The 24,828-nt window shown below is 42.8% G+C and overlaps 1 protein-coding gene across 5 annotated transcripts in view; it reads right to left on the bottom strand.

Annotated features, from left to right (window-relative positions):
* Positions 1 to 24,828, bottom strand: part of LOC126351268 (histone demethylase UTY) — a 310,863-nt gene that overhangs the window by 196,923 nt on the left and 89,112 nt on the right. The window contains exon 1 of one of the 5 annotated variants that reach the window (XM_050002594.1): positions 22,056 to 22,074. The exons of 3 other annotated variants lie outside the window; for them this stretch is intronic. The gene's annotated coding sequence lies outside the window, so the exon portion shown is untranslated. Of the gene's footprint in view, positions 1 to 16,795; positions 17,470 to 22,055; positions 22,075 to 24,828 lie in introns of those variants that run through there. One more of the 5 variants, XM_050002592.1, reaches the window with a different exon arrangement.

The raw sequence follows: 24,828 nt of genomic DNA, 5'->3' as shown, positions 1-24,828 counted from the left end.
TGCGTGTAGTTGTCGTTGAAAATGCTGTCATAGACAAGGACAAGTGGAATATACGTTACATAGTCCTCGGGGCCTGAATAGAATTTTCGTCTAGTATATCCGGAGGCACTAAGGTCAAAATTCGGTAGCCGTTAAAATCATTACAGACGAACAAATGCTCAGTTAAAGGAGATCGAGGCAAAGAATCGACAAGGTTTAGTGAAGGAATAACCATGGCATCACATAAAATCTGAATTAAAATGGCTGTATTAGGAATTTAATCCTGCTTGTCCCGTAAGAGGGCACTGGTCGATGAAATGTGCGACATTTTTCAAATCTCACGCGGTGGAGGTGGCCATATGGTCTGCACGAAACGAACTAACCGTCCTGTTAGAAGACATATGGTGCCATTCAGACATGTCCACTTTCTGGTATTACAAAAAAAAGTTCAAGTGGCTCTGAGCACTATGGGACTTAACATCTGAGGTGGTCAGTCCCCTAGAACTCAGAACTACTTAAACCTAACTAACCTAAGGACATCACACACATCCATTCCCGAGGCAGGATTCGAACTAGCGACCGTAGCGGTCGCGCGGTTCCAGACTGTAGCGCCTAGAAGCGCTCGGCCACTCTGGCCGGCTCTGGTATTAGACTTGAATGTGAAGTTATAAGATATTGGTAATCAAGAAGCGTCAAAACACATCATTTTTTTCATCTCCAATCTGTTACAGAAATGGGGACAGGCAGCGACTGTCATTCGTATATTGGATTATGGAAACGAAGGAGACACCTGAATTGGTCATATGCACTCTCATTGCAGTAAGTGACCCTAATTCCCGTTGTAGTAGATGCCTCCCTTCTTTGCCTGTAGATATATCCATATTCACAACCGCTTATAACAGGTACAGTACATAGAGCTCCGATAAATCTGTGTATGACCTACACCTCAATAAAGGCCACAGGGAAAGATAAACAGGCAGTGGATGGATGCAAGAGTAATGGCTGTACCGGGCCAGTGAGTAATAGAATGTTGCAAATACTTCAGAATTTTCCAGGCTATTCCATACGTTTTTGCCTACCCCTAGCGCTAAAACACTATTCTGTGGGCAATAAAGGCGGTTTTTCGTAGAAAACTAAAACGGAAACACAAAATGATTACACACATCTTTACAAACAAAATGAGCTTTAAGTCTTCACTTACACTTCAAAGAGAACGTTTTCTCAACTACATAATGTTGGATGATTTTGCTGTTTTTCTATGTGCAGGGAAAGAACGGAGTTTATTTCAGAGAAGATGGATAAAGCGCGTCCAACGGGTCTCAACGGCCATTACTGGAATGGAAGTTTAACGGTGCCTCGCTTTCCCCTGAAAGTGGTGCCAAATAACAGGATAGGCCTACGCCAGTATCCTGCGTTATCCTGTTTGCCTTTCGACATGTAACAGTTAGTTGGGCATGGAAACTCCGAAAACCGGAACATGTTTGCCTGTTGTAGCACAAAAACAAACAAGCAAATTAATGAAACCGCCCACCAGCATTGTGCGAAGTAAATAACAGAGGAAACCAGAGTTTGGGTTACTTTGTCACACGAGCACAACCACTTTAATCAGATATTATTACGGGAATATACGTGTGTACATGAATCTACTTTGTGGAGTTCATTATCTTCTTACTTCGAGTGATAGACATCCAACATCATTCAGTAACGCTGGGTATGATAGATCAATAACATTGCCTGTATAATTAGGTTCGTGGCGTTTTGCCTTTTTTTTTTTTTCCTTAGCAGGTCAATCACGAGACCAAAAATTTCTGTCAGTCAAGTCACAACTGATTTATGAATTACCATACAACTGACCTGTGGAATTATCACCAACAAATTAACTTCAAATTTCCATTCCGTAATGCATCATTACGGTGCTCTTCTTATTTAACGAAGAATGCCAACCAATATGAAATATTCTGATGTCACTTGTCACCTATTTTTTCTGTGCATTTCATTAATTACGAATCTCCGATTATATAATTGCTACAAAATATGTAAGTGAAAAGTTCTAGTCATGAAATGTGTCTAGTTAGTGTAAAAAACCGTAATAAAAGTAGAATACTGAACATTACGCTACAAATAATAAGGCAGAAATTGCTCTCCTTACAAGGCGTTTAATGTACGTGTGTTCTGTTGATAGTCTTTTTCTCAGTCAGTTGGCCAATCGAATGAAATTTCTTGTATATCTATGTGCTTATAGTAAGTCACTAAAAACACAAATGTTTGGGCGTTGATTAGCATGCGTTCTTAAATTCTATCACAAACAATTGCCAGTTATGTAGAATTCTTATAACCTTTGTAATTAATGGGCATGACTCTTCCTTTCAGTCACAAGGGGTTACATGTGGAGCTAGTCACAAGGGGGTTACATCTGCATATATAATACCATATCTAGCTGATTCCATCGGGCCCCGTCAACTCATTGCGATTTCGCGGCCCCTCCTGCCAGAGTTTTGAATCTTCCCTCGGGGCGTGTGTGTGTGTGTGTGTGTGTGTGTGTGTGTGTGTGTGTGTGTGTGTGTGTGTGTGTGTTGTTCTTTGCGTAAGTTAGTTCAACTTAGTTTAAGTAGTGTGTAAGTCCAGGGACCGATGACTTCAGCAGTTTGGTCCTTTAGGAGTTCACACACATTTTGAATATTGCGATTTCAGCTTTTTTAACGGATTGAATCAATGTTCAGCACTAACACTACAATTTTTCGCTCTCGTTCACGGTCACCATAGCATGAGACCTAGAGAGAGAGAGAGAGAGAGAGAGAGAGAGAGAGAGAGAGAGAGAGTGTGTGTGTGTGTGTGTGTGTGTGTGTGTCAGGGAGGCCGCTCAGTCTCTATGACATGGCGACTCAAACCACACAGCATCGAAAATATTTCCTCCCTTGTTCTACTACTGCATCAGAGACATACACTGCCACGGCATGATTACGTCAGTCAGTATGGTGGTCGTCGACTGAACGTAATAAAATTTTTGACTACTTTGAAACAGTTCCCACACATGGACTACTTCCACCAAATGCTAAATTTTTGCGGAAGGTCGAGATATTCCGGTACTCCAGACCTTATTTACGAAACGATGCGAAAACCAACAGCAATAAAAGAATTAGATTCAATGTAACCTGAACTTGATGGCCGGAGGTCAAGTGACAAATTCCTGTATGGCTTAATGCGGAGAAAAAGTCGTTTGATATGTTCCACTTAATGCTGTGTCATTACAGTGGGCACATAAATGCATCTCCATGATATGACAATTCGTGGGGTCAGTTCCACAATGAGCATTTCCCTGCTTGGTCATGTCACAACCGGCAGAATCCCACATAGATCTGATGAGAGAATGCGTTGCCAGAACTTCACCAACTGCTGTTTTAAGAGGGACGGTAGGACTTCTTAACGAAGACAAGTAAATCGGCAGGGTAACTCTGGAACAAGGAAAACATCGGTCTGGTCAGTTCTTCGGTCCAATCAGCGTACTGATAATCAGGCGACTTGACTTTCGGGAACACAAAAAACCAGGAGCAATGCCGCATTCTGAAATTCTGCCTAACAAAGCGGAGGTGGACGGGCGACGTTGCCAGAGCAGCCGGGCTATGCCTGGCCGGGCCGGGCCGGGCCGGGCCGTCTGGTTTCCGGCGGCAAGGTGGCAACTTCCGGCCCGCTGCGGCGCTCGAATAGGCAGCCCGCATGCGGGCGCCGCCTGCGAAGTGGAGCGGAAGCGACGCACGGAACTGTTCGCACGCTCCGCCTGCGTCACTCCGACGTGTTGTGCGCTGTCTGCCGGCGCCGCCCAACATTTCGCAACTGATACAGACCTCTCCCAACGGCGTATCCAGACGGTGAGGCTGCTCGGAGGGCTACTACGACGATGTTGATCGTGGCACCGTATACAGCGTTAGATTAGAATGAGCCGCACAATGGGGTCTTCTAACGACGTTTGCAATGAGTCATTTTATACTAGAGTCCCCGTCTTCTATAGAGCAGTATAGGTACAAAATACATATCAGCATTCCGCACATCGTACAGTATACGGTGGCGGAAATTACAGAGTGCACCTGAACCATTTTACACGCTTCCTACTCCATTCACGCATTATGCGTGGGGAGAACGACTGACGTTAAACCTTTGTGTATGTGCGAATTGCTCTAAATTTACCTACATGGTAATTGTGCGTCACACACGTGCGAAGAAGTACTATTATTTGGCTCCGAACAAGAACACTCAGAATTTTAAGTGTAAGCCTTCCCGTCCCCTACTAGAGAATTTCTGGAATACTCCTGCCCTGATTATAAAAGCGCGCGACTAACTGCGCAGATCTTCTTTCAGTTTCCTCTATTTCTCCATTTTAACTTGGAAAAGATTCCAGCTGCCGAACATTATTCAACGAGTTCTTTGAATGAATGAATGAATTGCGTAAGCTTTGTACGGATTCTGCCAACGGATATCAATCTGGCGGAAGCTTTCTCCTTAATTAAATGCAAGCAGTCGTTCCCAACTTAATCCGTTCCGTGGAAATAACCCTAGGTACTTGGACGGTTGTGATTCCAGTGATTAACTGGCATTAGCGTATTCAAACAAAACCGTCACTGTCAAGGCCTCTCATTACACACTGTACATGTTGGATTCGTATTGATGAGGAAATAAAAGCTTTAAATCTTTAACATTTACGTGGTTGATGAAATAACAACAGTACAAAGTTGTACTAGTGAGTACAGTATTGCTTAACACGTGTTGTTCCCTAAAATTTAAAATCAATATCGATCGTCATTATCACAACTGTTTGTTACGTGCTGCCCCTCTCACTCCAACATGCCAGGTCTGAGAGTGTGGTAACTTGGCCCCATACATTATACACGCCAGAAAGTTTGTCAATGTAATGCCCTGTAATCAAGCTAGCTGTGCAACATTGCCGCCGTGAACACGTTCGCCGGCCGCTGTGGCCGAGCGGTTCTAGGTGCTTCAATCTGGAACCGCGCTGCTGCTTCGGCCGCATGTACGAATCCTGCCTCAGACATGGATGTGTGTGATGTCCTTAGATAAGTTAGGTTTAAGTAGTTCTAAGTTCTAGGGGACTAATGACCTCAGAGGTTAAGTCCCATAGTGCTTAGAGCCATTTGAAAACGTTCGTCTTTGGTTGACTGTTCTGTATCAACGTAATTCACATCAACGTAATTCACAATTCCGCCGCCAATATATATGACCAGGGACTGTTCACACAAAGTATAAGACACTGTGACCTCAATGCCAATGGTTCAAATGGCTCTTAGCACTATGGGACTTAACTGCTGAGGTCAGCAGTCCCCTAGAACGTAGAACTACTTAAACCTAACTAACCTAAGGATATCATACACATCCCTGCACGAGGCAGGATTCGAACCTGCGACCGTAGCGGTCGCCCGGTTCCAGACTGAAGCACTTAGAACTGCTCGGCCACACCGGCCGGCTCAATGCTAATGAAGAGTTGATACCAGGAAAGAAGAAAGGAAGGCATGCTGTCGATAGTCAATCCACATCCTTTACATGGTAATTACACACGGAAGGCGAGTGAGATGGAAGAGCAGATCTGACACCAAAAGCGAATTGCTCGCGTCTTAGTCACCTCATGAGACTGAAAAAAGCACCAAACCAACTTTAGAACAGTTGATCGTTACGTACTAAGTTTCAACTTCGGTAAAATTTACTTTTCTCCCTGGAACACTAGAAACGGCCACATCGACGAACGTCACATAATATTTTGTTCCTGTGAAGTACCTGCTTTATCCTGCCCACAGTGACAACTTTCAAGTGATACTCTGTACAATACAACCATATGGCTGCAACGACAAGGAACAGTGATTAAGGCTTCAAATTCGGAATCGTTGGGACATATCAGGCCCAGACTCTAGCGAACAGAAGTTCGCAAAAGAAACGAAGGTAAGAATACTGGCAGTTGCAGTGTGTCCGCTCTGAGAGCCAACTTGCTCCGCTGACCCACAAACGGATCTATTTGTGAATGTGTTGGGCTGTTCGCGAGCGAGGCCCCCAATAAAGTGTTGGCTCAGTCTGGAAGGCGAAGCCAGGTTAAATACCGTGTGGAAAAGAATGTGAAGGGATGAGGGGGAGGAGATAGCCACGGCTACACTAGAGATATCAGCAGGATGAGAGCTCATTATCTGACGCAGCTCCCAAGATCGCAAGTGTCAGTTGGCGTGTATGGAGCACAGGGGTTAACACGCCGCGATATGGAAATTCATCACGTGCTGCTTAACAAGAATTTGATACTAAACACTGATGACACTGTGATTACAGAATTCCAGCTGGAGGTTCGAGACCTCCCTCGGGCATTGGGGTGTGTGTGTGTGTGTGTGTGTGTGTGTGTGTGTGTGTGTGTGTGTGTGTGTGTTCTTAGCAAACAAATGTTGTGTGAAATCTTATGGGACTTAACTGCTAAGGTCATCAGCCCCTAAGCTTATGCACTTCTTAACCTAAATTATCCTAAGGGCAAACACACACACACCCATGCCCGAGGGAGGACTCGAAACTCCGCCAGGACCAGTCGCACGGTCCATGACTGCAGCGCCCTAGACCGCTCGGCTAACTGTTCTTAGCATAAGTTAGTTCAAGTAGTGTGTAAGTCTAGGTACCGATGACAGAAGTTTGGTCCCAGAAAAGCAGATTAAGCGAAATTTCTGTACGCGAGGGCAATGGGAGTCAACGTAAGTGAGCCAAGCAACCGGAGGGATGACATACGGGCAGCAGGGAAAGCCAGTAATCATTGGGAAGGTAGGGTTCCTCTTGTGCGTCCGATAAATGAACGCTGACAACCCTTCGAACATACAACCATTAATTTGCTATGGTAAGCAAGTTCTAGATGCTTTATTAAGCCGTATTTAGACAATGAAATTATCATACTGCAGTGTCCTCTTTTGTAATCAATAAGCAACCATGACCTGCTGAGAACACGTTAAGCACTTTGTTCGCAATGGTTTAATCTTCAAGACAATCACACTGTGGGCAAGGTCTTACCAGGAACGTGTTAAACATTGTTCTGCTTATATTATAGACTATTTCGATAGCACCGAACATCAAAAGAGACCCGGAATAAAGTTGTCCATACATTTCAGGTCACAAGAAATAATCCGTACTATACATGTAACGGAAAAGTGTTTCCCAGCAATTCTGGACTGAATGAGCAACAACTTTCTCCAGAAACCGAAGTTTCTCAGCAGATTCTTTCACCTGTGAATGTGGAACTGATCAGAATAGCTCCACATATGCTAAGAGTGCATCTCGAGTAATGATCACACGCGAAAACGCTTTAGATATACTCTGTTATGAGATGAACACTTCGTACTTCGATCTAGTGGTATTTACTGTTTCTCTATTTCTTGGCTCGTCTCTATATTGTTCATTAAAATAATGCGTAGTATTTATATGCATTCTTTGGTGTCGCTTTTTTATTGTCATCTAAGCAAACAAAAAACATTTCCACTTTCATCACTCTCAAACCTTAAATGAACATTATTTACTTTTGTGTAATAAGTGTGGTACGAAATATCGTATAATCTTCTGACGAGACAAAAAATAAATCCTCCTTACCTAAAAGGACATACGAGTTCTGCAACACGTGTGTACACAAACCCATGTGCTACTTTCTGAATGCAAGAAGGCATCAAGATATAAATGAAGTATATAAAATACTGTGTCACAGCGTACACATGAAGATACAGGACTGATTCACAGTCTAATTGGTAAACCCAGCAGGCCGAGTGACCGAACGGTTCTAGGCGCTACAGTCTGGAACCGCGCGATCGCTACGGTCGCAGGTTCGAATCCTGCCTCGGGCATGGATGTATGTGATGTCCTTGGGTTAGTTAGGTTTAAGTAGTTCTGAGTTCTAGGGGACTGATGACCTCAGAAGTTAAGTCCCGTAGTGCTCAGAGCCATTCTTTTGGTAATCCCAACGGTATTCTGTAAGCTTGTCAAATAAATCACACAGAAACGTTATACAACCACCAACCATGACCATCCCAATGCCACAAAGTGAGCAACAAATGTATGGCCAGGCAATGAATTTTACAGGCGCTGTGGAGTAAGGAAAAGTAAGCGCCAACAGCAAAGTACTGCATTTTATTAGTATCACTGACCCACTCATATAGTAAGACAGACCATAAGTGCATTGTTTGGAACAAAATTAATACGGGGCGAACTGAAACTCACACGCGATTCCAGACTTTCGTCTCGTAGATACTTTAGGTAGAAATAAAAGGGATGTTACGAAAAACCAATTTGGCAACACTGTAATTATGTACGTTGTCGCCGTCTTCGTCTTCAACCCGAAGACTAGTTTGATGTAGCTCTACATGCTCCTCTATCCTGTGCAAGCTTTTTCATCTACAAATGAATTCTGTAACGGATATCTTTCTGAATCTGATTGCTGTATTCATCTCTTGGTCTCTTTCTTTGACTTTTACCCCCTCCTCCCACATGCACTTCCCTCCGATACTAAACTGCCGATGCCTTCAAGTCTCAGAATGTGTCCTATCAACAGATCCCTTCTTTTGGCCAGGTTGTGGCACAAATTTCCTCAAATAGATCACAGGTACGGCATGAATATTCATTCAACACTCTGTAAAGCTACTAAAGAGGATACATTTCGGGTATAGAATACTCGAGCTTGATTCCGGATCTAGGTGTACTTTTTTCTTTATTTTCTAATAATTGTATTTGTGAGAGTGCTATTTCAACAGTGGTATCTGGATTCTTAATCATTATACAGCAATTACAGCAGATCTTGTACGAAATACAGGCACTTGTTTAATATTAACACAGAAATAAGGGTCAATTGTGTTTATTAGTCCGTTTTCAGAGACGCAGTTGGCCTTTAAACCTTTACTCTTTACTCTTCCACGTACTGTATATCCTCCATTCTTCCCGGTCCATTGTCATTATTGTTTTCTCGTTCTTCAGTTCAAACTGATTGTTACTCTTCACGAATGTTTCTGTCATGTTCGACCAATAATTGTTACATTCAACACTGGAAAAAATTGCAGTTGTAGGTTATACATCGATAAAACAATACATGTATGCTACAGCACAATTACACTAAACAAAACCAGAAAAATAAAAGATTACATCCAGGACCGTGATCGAACTTTCGAATATTGTAACGAAAAATTGTATCCACCGCAATAACTGGTCAGCACACCTACACAAATCAATGAAAATACTGTCATACATAGGACCACAGCGGAGCCAAATTATCTTATTTGACATCCACTATGTGCCGAAAAATATGCATGGGACGAAATTTCGCTACTTTTTTCACTATTACGTATGCAAAAAAATCGCCTTGTGGAGTACCAAGCGCACGAATTTTGATTCACCGCCTATAAATGGGGACCGAACCTTTCGATCAGTCAGTCTGACGGTCTATAATTCGTATGGATAACGTCTACAGATGGGTTTACCAACATACTTTAGAAGAATGCCTTGTTTGCTCCACATTTCATCTCAGACATAGCGTTAACAAATTACATGTAGGCCTCTTATTACAATATTTTTGTAGGTATTTATTACACACGTATTTCGTGCACAATAATGTCTTGGTTGATTTTGTGTCTTCAGAAAAATATTCGGGCTTGAAACAACATTCTAGTTTGGATTCTCTACAATGTCATATGGATTCTTTACAATGTCATATATGTACAAACTCTTGTATTAATGTGGAAAACATGTCTTTAAAGTAAGTTATTTTTTGTCATTGATATTCCTGGCTGATTATTGCGCTTATACTCGTCGCCCTCCTGTTAACAGTTTATTGTTTGCTCATATTTCTTTCAGCACTAATTCAACATTTAATTATGCCATCATAATGTAGCAATGTTCCAAGAGACTTTTAATTCAGTTGATATGATACCTATTCCTAACGCTGTAAACTACCTTCGTTTCGGTATGAGAACTGTACGTGGTTCACAGGCGCTCCTCGAATACGACAGGTGAGGCAGAGCACCTCCCGACACATGGGATCTGAACGACCAGAGGGGGTCAGGTAAAATGTTAACATTAGTAGGGTGGCCCTTTTTTACGGACTTTATTCGTTACATTTTTTCACGTGGACTTTTCGGACATTAGCGATGGTTGGGTTTGTAACTCTGGGACATGTGAACTGGATGAGAGGAGGTATATTACAGCAAACATTATATAAAGTGTTCGCATTCTAGCAATCAACAAAGTGACTTATCCGAAAAGGATCAATAACATCAGTCAACAGTCAATCGACTTTTGCAAACCAAATGTTTGGAGTTTGATTCTCAATTAGTGAAACACGTTTCGCTGTAAGCTAGTGTGCTTTTCACAACTGGTAAATCAGGGAAGTATCAAGTACGCCGAAAGCCTAATGGCCAGAAAAACACAAGTCACGTCACACTTTTTTTGCGATACTATGTGAAACATCTTACCCTAATTCGCGGTTGAGTAACCGTCAGGTCGGAAGGATGACAGGACACAAGGCCAGCGATAACGAGTTGTAAAAGCACTGTTGTGGTGTAAAATCTCCAAGGATTTATTAACACTTAGTTCTAATATTTCAAATCTTGATAACAAAAGTGTTGCTATTTTATTACAAGATATATTCTGCGGAGAACATGGTAAACTACGTGACCCGAAGTTAAGTAACTGATTACACTGAAGAACTGGGAAGGATTGAAAATGGATCACAGATAACTTTTTTTTCCCGTATTGTTTTGTAGTCCATTAAATTCACTGAACGTAAATTGAAAATGCTTATTTGTAGGTACCATATATACTTTCATACCGGTGAGTAACAATGAAAGTAAATGTTTACTATTCATGTTACGAAATAGTAACTTCTCCTTAGTACGTGGTGTTTTTGATACACTGACAAGAGAAGCGATTAAGTCATCGGCGTTGTCGGCATAACATTCATCGACCGCAGATGATCGCGCTGTTCTGCGTTATCTACAAGAAATATCTTCCTGGAAGACAGCCTGATCCGAACACCAACAGTACACTTCCGTATGATATCGTCGAAATGAGAGTACTGAATTACCCATATAAAAAGATAACTTGATTGGATAGAGGGATTCTTCGGGTGCTGTAGTATAATAAGTCTTCAGAATTCGCTACACGAGTCAAATGTTACGCGCTTATTAGTTGTCTCTTGTAGAGAAAAAAGTGTTTTCATAATTTAATCGACACGTACCTTTTGTGTTTTGTTTGCACATCAAATGCAATAAAGGCTCACCATTTTCCTGCAGCAACAGATCCAACCGCACGGTAGCCTAGAAGGCCATCTTAAATAGTATCTATTTCAGGTCTTGTTGTTGCATATGGTTTTCGCAGCGCATTGATTAGGTTATCACAGTGTCGCGGTAATTCTAGTGACCACATCACTGACACATCCTCGTCTAAATTTGTAAACCGAAGGTTTGCTTATTACTATTAAATGGCAGAAACAGTCAAACCAAAAGTCATGCCCACTTTGGTGGTGCGTCTATCGGTCACAGCAATTACCATTAAAATAGAGGGAAATACGCGACGTATAAATTCAGTTCATTGTCTTCTTGATCAACGGCGTATATTAACGTCTGTCGAATAAACTGACAAAGAATAAACCAACAGGTTGTTGTCAATAGTCATCTGTTTTTGTTTTTTAGGAGACATTTATGATGACAGCTCGTCCGGCTGCGTTTGTGAGCTAATGTAGCGAGCAGTTCACGAGCACAATGCACGTAGCTCCCGCCTCTGCTTTGTGTCCTTGCGGGTCTTCAACAGGCTTCACCAAAGGATCGATGACCGAGTTCTTTTCCCTTCGCGTACGGTGATGCCGACTGCGCTCAAGAGCTGCGTCCTGTTAACGTGACGTTCTCCACAATAACGAGCACGTAGGTCACGGCTCCTGGTGATAGCATCAAACTGGCCGCCGGTACCGGCGCGTTGCGTGTAGGAAGAGGACCGCCCGGTCCCCACTTGTTATCTATTAATCTAAGCCGCGCGGCAGCTGCTGGCCTGGTGGTAACAGCTGAGCGTGTTTGTTACGAATTTGGAGCATACACAGTCGATGTCCATTAACAAGGGGCAGTGAAAAGACGGGGAGGAGCAGTGAAAAGAAGGGGCTGTACTGTGGGAAAGTGGAAGGACCAGCCTTGGAGCTGTGGCAGGGAGGGAGTAGAGTAACAGGACAGGACAGGACACGTAGCCTCGTCAGCTGGTCACAATCCTTCACCTAGTGGCACTATTATTTTCTTCACTTCACGGCTAAGAATTATGCACGTATTGCGGGCCGATCCCTTGTACGAAAAAATGCCTGACCAAAGACTGCGCCTGAGCCTGGCGTTCGTACATAGGAATAGGCATAACAGTGGGAATACTTGGTTAACTTACCTTACAGCGGTTTAGTACACAACGGCTTTATCAGTACACTCTCCAACGTCTGAGCGACGAAACCGACATTAAACGTCCAGTACGTAGTACGAGCCTTGTTGGGAAAGTCTAATAGTGGCAATCGGCGACGAATTAAGATGAGACATTATTCGTGCTTGGAATGGTCTGAGAGGAATAAAATTACCTGTGATCAATTCTTGCTTGAAACAGCGATATAGCACAATAGAAATTTCACATGCATTTATTCGTAATTTCCCAGAATGTGTAAATTGGATTACTCATCTCAGCGGCACCGTCCTTGTACCGAACGGTTCAGTTGACCCGTATATAAAACTTCGCGTTTGTCTCTTTGGCCCAAACCATATGTCGTTAGCCGATAATCCGATACTCCCGGCTCTGTTTTCCCTACGAGGAAAGGACAAACACAAGTTGTGGCATTATGTATTCTTAACAGTACTAGTGGGCATCCTGGATTGAGAAATATGACGAGGTTGGTTATTAATTGTAGGCCCTCGCACACTTATCCTGCTCCATACAATAAGTGACAGTTTTCTGCACTAAAAGCTGTAAGGAAGTGCAACATTGCAATGTTTCGTGAGATCTACAGACAGAACGATATACATAAACTTAGTCTGCGATTCATTGAAAGGATCCAAATGTGAGTGAGGCAAATAAACGTCTGTAGGTCGTTGTTTTGCAGCATTTCAGGTGGACAGCACCTCTTGAAGGGGTAGGGTTGGCCCTCTTCGCCTAACCATGCGATGGGAAATGAAAGCTATATAACATCAACAAAGATACTAAGCCTCCGCGTTGTCAACCTGCTTGCGAAAAAAAAGTAAAGAAAGTGAAACAGCTCATAACTTGCTATCAAGCACATTTATGTTTGACAGTTTTCAAGCAGCATGTGGTAGCCTCTCGTTCTTTGATACAACTGTCCCACGATCCTTTAAATACTCGAAGTAAGTCGTAGTTTACTTCAGCCGCAGCTTTTAGTGGTTCTCGAAGTATTACACAATTCACTACGGTCATAAACATCAACATGTTTTGGTGTTAAACGCTTTACAACTCTTTCAGTCAATGTTGAATTTGGTTGAGCTCTGCGCATGTAAGATAGTAGCCTAACTTTACAATCTGTTATGTCGTTTACAACAGAAAAACTAGTCTCACTAACACATATTCCAAATTACTTACCCAGAAATTAGTATATTTTTTATTGCCTTTATTGTGAACTATTTACATGGACTGCAAAAACTCCTTGCGCTATCATCAGACGTTACAAGACAAAGCGTGCCTGATGTGATATGGTGCCAAGACCAGGCGTATCTATATTTAAATGCCGCATCGCAGCCAATTTCCACTCTGCACGATTGGAGTTTGTATCAGACACCAAGTCCAGTAGCTCGCTAACAAGGAAAGCTTTTTGTAGAAAGATGGCAACTGGGTGTGATAATTGTTTCAATCTGTTTACTTACGTCAACTGTAAACATAAGTAGTGTAACACAAACGGCGTAACAGTAAATTCTATTTATTGGCGTGGTGAGACACTAAAAGTTATATTTGAAAAACATAATTACGATCGTGTTTCTAGGCCAACATGTGATACAAGTGGAATTAATAACAATCGAAAAAAGTATCAAAGGCATTCCAGATATTCTCGGTTGCGTTGATACAGGAATTAAGTAGCAAGAAGTAGCTTAATTAATTGATTCTGCACTAGTTTTTACTTTTGGCTATTCGAGATTCTTTAACCTTGCAGCATGATGCTCTTCCAGAAGTTACGAAGAAACCGTAACCTGCCACATATAGAATGAAAAGGGATTGTAAAAATGGCATCCTTTTCTGCCTAGCAGTTTTTCATTGTATGTACTGAAGTTGCTCCGGAAAATGTTCTTTTCGAGTGGCATTGTACCATGAACTTTTTTTCTGTTAAATTCGTGATCCAAAAAAATATTCCGTATGAAATTGCAAAAAATCTTTTCACCCTCCCTCTCAAGCTTCTGTTTTTTTCAATATGCTCGAGATAATAAGCGCCTATGAGCCAGCTTTCAACATCCCATGTCCACTAAGAGCAGTTTAGATAACATCTATATGCACAGCTACTAAAAGCATTCTGTGCGAAATTTTGAATAGCTGTTTTCAAACGACTCTGAACAAAGAACAAACAATAGACAAATACCTGTGATGTTACAAAATAAATGTCCACGAGAAACATGCTAATAAAATCTCAACAGTAGGCACTTTGTAAATGTTTACAAAGCCAGTTACATGTCAGTTCGGCAAATCTACAGACGTATCTGTTAAGCTGATAATTACAGTATGTGTTTTCCATATCATGTGTATCTTGACCCATGTCATCTCATGGTTTCACGCACAGATTCTAACATGGATAATTTAAAAAGTTTGAAGTGTTCGTAAGCTGGAGAAACAGAATGAGATGCTACAACACTTGACGCTGTATTCTGCCTCAAAAAGCTACAGGAAAAAGATTATATTTGCCATAGAACGAATATTTTTCCTTTTCAATGAGAATGAACATCTAATTTTTATATCTTTCAGCAACAGCATCTGACGCCTTTATCATGGGTCCGTATTAGCTGGTTCTTCCACTGTTCGCTATCTCAACACCTATTTTAGAATATTTCTAACTTAATATAGCTTTCAGCGACTTGGTATATAATGTTTCTTTGCAACCAACTGACATTTTCGGCACACACTCAAAATGTCCTCTAAGGGAAACGTCGCGCACTCTTCGAATGTGCTGTTAGTTTTTTGTAAGACTGCTGATCTCGTTAACGACAGAATGTAATAGTCTGTATGTAACCTCTTAGTTTTCGTATTATTTCTCCTTATCAGATACTGGAGGTAATGCGCGATACATTTCTACAATTTTTGGTGATGACAACAGTAAAATTTTCCATCTGCTACAGTCCAAATTTTTACTAACGTTGTTTGATGGTCTACAAAGCTTTTACATTCTGAAACAAGTTACTGTCATAGAAACAGGTCGACTGCTTGAGCATTACATCGAAACGCGTGCAATATTTTAATTGCTTCGGTAAGCATCATATTCTGAAACAATCACCACCACTTAATAAGTTAACAAACATCAGTGTTGAGGACTTATTCGCCTTTTTTAACACAGCAGCTGCGAAAGAAAAGAATCATATTGCGGCTAATGTGACGAAAATATAGCCTCGAGGTGTTTGAAACGCCTTCTAAAAAAATACGCTTAATCAGAGTATCACGCTGTCAGAAATAAAACGGCATCAGAACTCAGACATGAAAAAGGAAACAAATGAAAATGGGTCAGCACCCGTTCCTCGCTCCGAAATACACCGCCTCAGTGCGTAGGTGTGTGCTGGCTGGTGACGTGCAATGTGTCACTTGGAAAATGGCGGATGGGCAGCTTACTGCTATATATACAGGGGCACCGGATGCGGCTCTTCCGCCTACTGTCCGCTACCTGGCAGCCAGCAGACGCTTTCTGAATACCGCGCGACACACAACGAAGATCGCCGTCACCGATCTCAAAGTGCGTGAATCACTTTCTGCGAACATATTTCTACCGAGAATGGAGTAAGAGGAGAGGGGGGAGGAGAGCGGATGATTCGACGAGTACAATAAACGAGCCGGGCCAGCATTCTCGGAGAGACTCGACAAAGAATGAGAAGGCAGAAAGAGATTGGGGTGGGGGGAATCAAGACGGAAGGGTTCGTAGGCCTTTTATTTGGGACGGCTGTGTACTTACTACCTGAGAGCGTTCCGCTGAAAACTGACGGCACGCACAAAAAACCTTTAAGCCGCACACACTGTGTAGTTTAGATAACCTGGATGAACAACGGAGGAGACGGACGCGCCGATTAAACAGGCACTGGAATATATGAGTTATGATGGAAATAAGTGAGCGCTATTTCGTCAGCTATAATGAACGTAAAATAAACCAAAAAAAGTAAAAAAAATGACGTTATCTGTGCGACCTCATTACTTACTAATACGAAGAACGGATTAGCATACATAGTTTTCAGTGTTCTAAAGAAAGGTTACAATTTGCACCGCCACAAGTTGGCGAAACACAGCTGACGTTAAATACTCGGAACTTTATCTTACCAGAGATAAACTTGGTGGGTGTCCATGAAAGCTTATCAGTCAAGACGCGCTACAGGGCTATGATGGGTCATTCGAAAGAATAAAATTGAAATTTCACCTTCTTCATATTTAAAACCATTGTTGACTTACGTATTAAGAAAATGACAGCACTTGCTCTTAAACACACTGGCTAAATAAGTTTAAGTAAGACAAAAGTACAAAAAAAAACTGAGCTGTTAACCTTTTTGTCGCAAAAAAACAATAATTAGCTTCTGAGAACATTAAAAAAATGAAATATGCAACTGCATTCATGACTTACCTGCTGGCGTCACGAGTTTAAAGAGCTGGCTGTCAGGAAGCTCCACGAACACTTCTCGGTTGAGCAACTTTCAATATGTCTTTTAGTCCACTCCTATATTATTTTAACACTAATGCTACTTAAGGCAAATAGGAAGAACACATTGATTTACGTAAAATAGTAATAAATATCTCTGATCAGTGAGTCAGTGGCAGTGATCAGGTTTCGAATTGGCAGTGCTATCTGGCAGTAACTGGCAGTGAATGTTCAAAACATGTCCTTATAATGCTACATGAGTCCATAAAACTTTGGCAGTGATAGTATATGACGGCGAAGAGTGGTCATAAAAATCTGGCCACCCGGAAGAATCCTTGCTAGGTAGATCATTAAAAAACCATAAAAGCACTTGAGTTGGCACGAGACAGAACGGAATGGAATCCCTGACGTGGTCCTACGGCTGCTGCTACAAAATCTTGGCCCGCGGCCGGCCGGCGGCTGCAACACCACTTCCACTCCCAGCAGTCCCTTCTTCCCCACCGACGCACGCCGACACGCACATAACACACACATGCACTCCCGAGCGCACCTTATCCCAATCTGTCCCGTGCCAGTGGCTGCGGGTGGGCTACCGAGCTAGCTAGCGGGCAACCGGGCAGGCCAGCCGACCAACCAACACAGCGCGTTCTGCTTCGTGCCGATCCGAGCGCCTCCGAACCGCCGCTCGAGCCGAGCCGAGTCCAAACGAGCGAGCCGAGGCGAGCGGCAGTGCGTGTGCCTTTGTCTGCGTGCCTAGCCGCTTGCCGGCGGCAGCGCCGCTCGACGTGGATGCGGATGAGGCCGCCGCGCTTGCGGGGGAGGCGGCGGCTGCGTGAGGGGAGGGGGGGGGGGGGATGGGGAGGGGCGCGCAAAGAGCGCCGTGACGTCACGGCGGGCGTGCGTACTGCGCTCGCTGCATGTACAGTTACGACCGGGCAGACACTTGCCATGCCTGGGTGGTGGGGACGCGGTTAGGCCTTATCAGGCTGTCGCTAGGCAAGTACGGTCTGTTTACAAACATTTCATGCGTAACCGAGGACTGTTAACAGTCTGCTTCGCCCTTTAACCACTCCTTGTCGACAGTCGGAAACTCCTCGGTACAAATTACACTGCTGCAATAATGAGAAACTGAGCTCGCAATAAATTTAATTGTTGTGTGTTAAAATGTCAACCCACACAAAAATTTGGGGGATATTTTGAGAGTAACTGTGATAGCTCTGTTACTATCACACTTATAATGCATACCCAGATCAATACTGCTAACAGTACTCGCGAAACACTACATATCGATAATATACCTCTAGTATTACGTTTTCAAGTTTCTTAACATTTCTTGACGTAGTTCTTCAACTTTTCATTGTTTGCTGTCTTATAGCTTGAGGAGACACAAAAGTCATGGGACAGCGATATGCAGATATACAGATGGGGCTAGTATCGCGCACTCAAGGTATGAAAGGGCAGTGCATTGGCAGGCCTGTCATTTGTACTTAGAAGATTCGTGTGAAAAGGTCTCCAACCTGATTATGGCCGCACGACGGGAATTAACAGACTTTGAATGGTAGTTAGAGCAAGACGCATGGGGCCTTTTTTCAGCAAAATGTTGAGGAATTCAGTATTCCAATATCCACAATGTCAGGAGTGTGCCGAGAGTACCAAATTTTAGGAATTAGCTCTCACCACGGACAACGCAGTGGCCGATGGCACCCACATAACGGCCAACAGGAGCTACGTTTGCGTAGAATTGTTAGTGCTAAGAGACAAGCAGTACAGTGTGAAATAACCACAGAAATCATTATGGGACGTACGACGAGCGTATCCGATTAGGATTATGTGGCGAAATCTGGCGTTAAAGGGCAATGGCAGCAGACGACCGACGCGAGTGCCATTGCTAACAGCACGACGTCGCCTGCAGCGCCTCTCCTGGGCTCGTGACGGTATCGGTTGGACCCTAGACAACTGGAAAACCGTGGCCTCGTCAGATGAGTCCCAACTGCAGTTGATAAAAGATGATGGTGGTGTTCGAGTGTGGCGCAGACCCCACGAAGCCATGCACCCAAGTTGTCGACAAGCCCCAGTGCAAGCTGAAAGTGGTGTGGACTGTGTTTACATGGAATGGTTTGGGTCCTCTGGTCCAACTGAGCCGATCACTGACTGAACCATTTGTAGCCATTCGTGGACTTCAAGTTCACAAACAACGATGGAATTTTTATGAATTGCAATGCGCCATGTCACTGGGCCACAACTGTTTGCGATTGGTTCGAACAATATTGGGAACAGTTCGAGTGAATGATGTGGCCACCCACTGAACATTTATGGAACATAATCGAGAGGTTAGTTTGTGTACAAAATCCTGCACCGGAAACACTTCCGCAATTATGGACGGCTATAGAGGCAGCATGGCTAAATATTTCTGCAGCGGCTTCGAACGACGTGCTGCACTAGGCCTGGCAAAAGGAGGTTTGACACGATGTTAGGAGGTCTCCCATGACCCTTGTCACTTCAGTGTAAGCTCCACGTGGCTGCTTCCAACAGAAAAGAAGGCAACAGCGTAAGACACCAAGAACACAAGGGCTACTGAAGCCTTACGGCGTTGAGAGGAACATCTGGCGTCGATAACAGCTTTGCTGTTAACTATGTCTACGCTGCTTTTTGAAGGGTCCCCGGGAAGTTTGCGTGGTAAGATGGAGGACTAGATCTCGATGACGCCAGTGTTCCCAAATAGTTGCTAAGATCAATAGAAATCATCATGTGGGATTACTAAAAAAAGACAAGATATTAATGCTGCACAATAAAATCTGTGTATATTAAATTACCGTCATGTAATGTTTGTATCCAGGTATCAGTACAATTAGGGACCATTTACAACAGAAGTGCGCATAAGACTTCATTTCTGCAGTAAAAACCTTTACGATGAAACCGAGTTAACACTATTCTGGAAGGGTACTAGAACACAGAAAGATACTATTGTGAGCCCTATGGATTGCATAATCATATGTTCAAAGTTAGGTAAATGTAAAATTATAATAGGACAGAACAATAATTACTAGATTCAATAGGATACACGCTGACGTATATTCTTTTGTAATGCATACAATCTAGGCTATCGTAAGTGGTAATCTTTAATACATAATTATGCAGCCTGCAGGGTACCTTTCTACATCCTGGTATCCTTCCAGAATGGTACTGACTAGGTTTTATCGTTGAGGTTTTAACTACAGAAGTGGTTTATCTTAATAAAGGAGCATTAAACAGACTCCTACAGAAAATGGCCCCTAAATTTGCTGGTAATTGGTTGAAAACATAACATGACAACATTTAATACAGGTAAGGTAAAAATATCATTGTGTTAATATTTTGTCTACGATTTTTGAGTTACCAAGCCATACATCAAACATGATGATTTTTACTGATTTTAGGAACTATTAGCGTACGACCGACTCGCAGGTGAATAGTTTACCTAATTTTAACCTGTGACTATGTAGCCCAAGGGCCATAAAATAGTGTTTTGTTATATGTCATGTCCTTTCAAAACAATAGTCATTCGTTTGTTCAAAGAGGTTTGTTTTTAACACGATAAATGGCTGATTCTTGTAGATAGTGATATAGACACTCCCACTGAAAAGAGGTTAATTTAAATGTAAAGTTTTTGCCAACAATATACAACTGCACTAACATACGCAAATAAGAAAATACTATTCGTTAAATACTTGGTTTAAAAAATACCTATGAATAACCGCAATTCCACGTAGAATCAGACATAACGCACAAAAACTTTATTTCTGGTCTTATAACAGATATGTATGACAATCTGTAACGTAGAGTAAACAATTAATGCTCTTATGCTGTTACGTACGTATGTAACATAATTTTTGCAGAATACTGTTATGTGAATAGGCGCCTCTGAATATGGGACAGGCAGTCCCGAAATCTATCGTGCACTGAAGAAAGTAAGCCCGCATCTCGTGATCGTGCGGTAGCGTTCTCGCTTCCCACGCCCGGGAACCTGCGACCGTAGCAGTCGCGCGGTTCCGGACTGAGAGCCTAGAACCGCTAGACCACCGCGGCCGGCTTGCAGTCAGAGGCTCTTTACTTACAATTGAAAAATCGTTACACTAGTGCTTTCTTACCATACACTAAGACGGACAGTAAAAAAATATATATATTCTACTTATAAGCTTTAATTATAAGGCTAAGTTATATAGCGCTCACACTATAAAATTCACAGTATGGGTCAGGAAAGATATTAGATCTCTACTGTGGCTTACTCAGAAGTAAGGCGCTGTATCAGCCGTCTTTTGTGTTGTATTCTTTAGTCTGAAAACTGATTAGGATGTAGTCCTTTTGCTACTGCCAGACTACATTTTATATCTTTCTACTTAAGCAACTGTCAGTTATTTTCCTAACCAAATAACAAAACGTATGGAATACTTGCAGTACTTCATTTCCTAATCCAATTTCCTCAGAATCGCCTGATTTGCATTACATTTGTTTAATTTTTCTTGGTGTTAATCTTATAACCTTTTCCAACACACTACCCATTTCGTTATACTGATCTTCCAAACCCTTTGCCGTCTTTGACACGATTACGATGTCAAGGGCAACCCTCAAAGTTTTAGTTTATTCTCCCTGCTCCCTCAACTTTAATACCCTATCCAAAGTTCTCTTTAGTTTCCTTTAGTGCTTGCTCGATGCAACGATGTACACATTGAATAACCTGGGGGACGGGATATAACCTCGTGTCACCTCCGTCTCAACTAATGTTCCTCCTTCATGTACTTCGATTCTTACAGCTGCAGTCTGGTTTGTATACAAATTGTATATAACCTTACGTCCCTGCATTTTATCCCCGTGACCTTCAAAATTTCTGACAGCGTATTTGTAACTGCGAAAATATTCAACTATTCTACTCACAGGTGAATATATCCATGCTGAACGCGTCAAATGGCCACGCGATGTCCCAAGAAACGTCGACCTACGACAACCTACAGTAGTTATCCTTAATCGCAAAGGTAAATACAGCGATCACAGACAGCCTAGTCTTCGGCCAGAGTCTGGTATTAATGCATATTCTCCCGCTAGTCTGGGAAGACGCCTCGGTTAGTGCCGCGCGGGGCTGAGCAGCGGATGTGCGAGTGCGCTTGTCGCAGAGTCTATTGACCCCGGCGCGCGGGCCCCACAGGCCTGTTCCGGCTTCTTGCGGCCGCCGCAGCAGGTGCACACAGCTCGCCGACCGCATCTCACTCACCGTGGAGGCAGCAAAGACGGCGCCAGTCACCTGCTGATCACTGCAACGAGCCTCAAATTAGGCCACGGCTCGAAGTAAGTGGCCCGTACGTACACAAACACGCAGTCGGGAACCGACTCACACTGGCGAGCGCACAGAGACGGCACGTAGCGGTAGCTCCGCGAGGGGGAAGCACACACACTGCAGCTGCTGCCGACGACATCGGGGGTGAGCACCTAGAGCAGTTGCTAAAAATCTAGGAACGGGTTCCAGAGAGCAATTTGTAGCGAGTTCCGCGGGTGCGGGTTCTGGCATTGGCTGCGGGCGCGCCGCCGCGCGGTGACGTCGAGCCGGCGGTCGCCAATGGGTGAATGCCCACCCCGCCGCGTCACGACTCGCTTCAGCCGCTGCGACGCTGGAAAACGGCGCCGCAGTTCATGAACCTGGGTTCAACAACCGCCTACCTGGGAAGGCACTCGCCAGTGCATCCCGTCTCCATCTGCCCGGTTCTGCGCTCTGCGCCGCGCTCGTTGTAGAAGAGAGCGCGAAAAGCGAACAGTCTCCTTTCTCACACGTCACAACAACAGTTAATACGTATATTTGTAAGGGCCACTACGAAACTAAAGACACCTGACCTCTACCCGCCACAAACGAGCCTATTTCTGACAGAAAAGTGCGCAAATCTCTTCTGTGTGGTAAGTTTACCGCGAATAAAAAAATCCCCTATCTCACTTTTAATATACCACATAGTTTCTAGCAACATTGGGACATTTTTTGTAACTCTTTTAAAAGTGAACATATTACATTAATTGAAAAAAAAATGGTTGTAGCTTCGTCCTAACTTTCACTGAGAAGTATCTTTCTTTTCATAACAACAGCAATCGAATTTTCTGTTGTTAAGTTGGCCATACATCGCTTCGATTACTACAGAGGCAGTGTCTGTACACGGGCTATTGTCTGCATTTGTCACACTTATAGCACGGATGATTTGAAAATGGACACAGGTGTCCGAAACTAGTCACCATCAAGAAATAAAAAATAGACACATCTAAATATAACTTATGACGAAGCTAACATTTATTTCAATTACAAGACACTACGTTAAGCTCGATTGTGATCGTTATGAACATCAATTGAAAATACAAATTGCTGTAACGGGTCATATTTATTAAACTGTACTTCCCACGACGCGTTTCAGAATGTTGTTGTTTTTCTTCTTCTTCTTTCTCGCTCGTGTGCGAAGTCACTTTCCTACAGCTTCCGAGCCAAGACGTTCTTCTTCCTTGTCCTCTTTCATAGGTACCTTTCATTGAGGAATGTGACAACAGTTTATACCTGTTTCCATTCCTCATTACCTGACCGAGACATAGTTTTCTGCATTTTACTGTGTTTACGACTTCTTTTTCTTTCTTCATTTATGTCATTTAATAAGGATGTATGCATTGTATGTTCGACTTTTGGGTAACCGGTGACACTGTCTTTCAGTGGTAAAAAGCTCCTTTTCCAGTCGATTTACATCACGTATACTTAATAAAGACTTGAAAAGGAACAAGTGACCACTGAAAAACAGTGTCACTGGTTATCCAAAAGTCGAACATACAATACATGCATGCCCTATAAATTGAATACATCCACTTTATTTTCGAGGTATAATCCTCTGACTGGTTACAGCAATTTATATTTTTTTCAATTGATCTTCAAAAATGAAAATAAATTCATAGAATGCCTTGCGCTCTTACAAAAGCAGAAACAATAGGTTTCCTTGTTATGTTACTTCTACATTATAAATAGCTCCTTCTTCAATAGCAGGAATAAGTGGAACGTCAGTGGTAATGAGATGGCAAATATACACAGATTGTGGGGCAGGGGTGAGAGGGGGACGGACGGAGATATCCATGCTTACTCAACCGAACCTCTCCACATGGAATGCTGCTGCAAACGTAATTTGAGACCTCAGACTGTCATGCAGAATCATAACATTTGACGACAGCAGTTCTGGTCCCTTACATCGAACATCTACTTTCATCTTTCTCAGTATACTGCAGTATCGCTCGGTATTCACGGCCTATTCTAGGAGGATTTCGACCAATACGACACCTTTTGTGGCCTCAAACACTGTCACCATAACCTCGCCACTACTATTCGACCAGGGGATTTAGAATGTTCCCGTTTCCTGAATGGGCGATTATCTCCGTGATAGACAAAACTCTCGTCTTCCGTCACAATACAGAATAAAATCATTTCTCATTGATCAAATGTAACATACAGATGTTCATTTTTTGGAACAAGTTACAAGAGCGTGAATTGTCGAAATGCTCACCATGCTACCATTTTGCATGTGTTGTACAAATCTCTGACGATGTAGAGCGGTTGGCAATTTCCGATATTGAATTTTGAATCAATTTACTCATGGTGCCTCGCTAGTTGGCCATGAATGTCCTATTCATACACTGGACATTCATCTGTGTTCCCCGGCGTTCAGTTTGCTCTTATGAAAGTGCTGACACCAAGGATGAAATATTTGCTCTGACATTACGTCCGAATCGCACACGTCAACAAGCTATAACTAGAGGGTGTCCCAGGAAGAATGACCAATATTCATGGATGTGACTGGAACGATCATTTGAAGAAACAAACTTTATACGGAAATATACCCTATTACGAATAGTTTTCAAGATAGAATACATTTAATGCACACTGTTATTGATTTTCTGTATTATTCAATACAGATTTATACATGTACGCAGGTGTTTTGCAAAGTATCGATCGAATAAAAACTTTTTTTTTTTTGCAC

This window comes from Schistocerca gregaria, chromosome 1 (assembly GCF_023897955.1).
Source record: "Schistocerca gregaria isolate iqSchGreg1 chromosome 1, iqSchGreg1.2, whole genome shotgun sequence".
NCBI lineage: Eukaryota > Metazoa > Arthropoda > Insecta > Orthoptera > Acrididae > Schistocerca > Schistocerca gregaria.
Note: the sequence above shows the minus strand (reverse complement) of the source record. Positions and strands in the feature narration are given on the sequence as shown.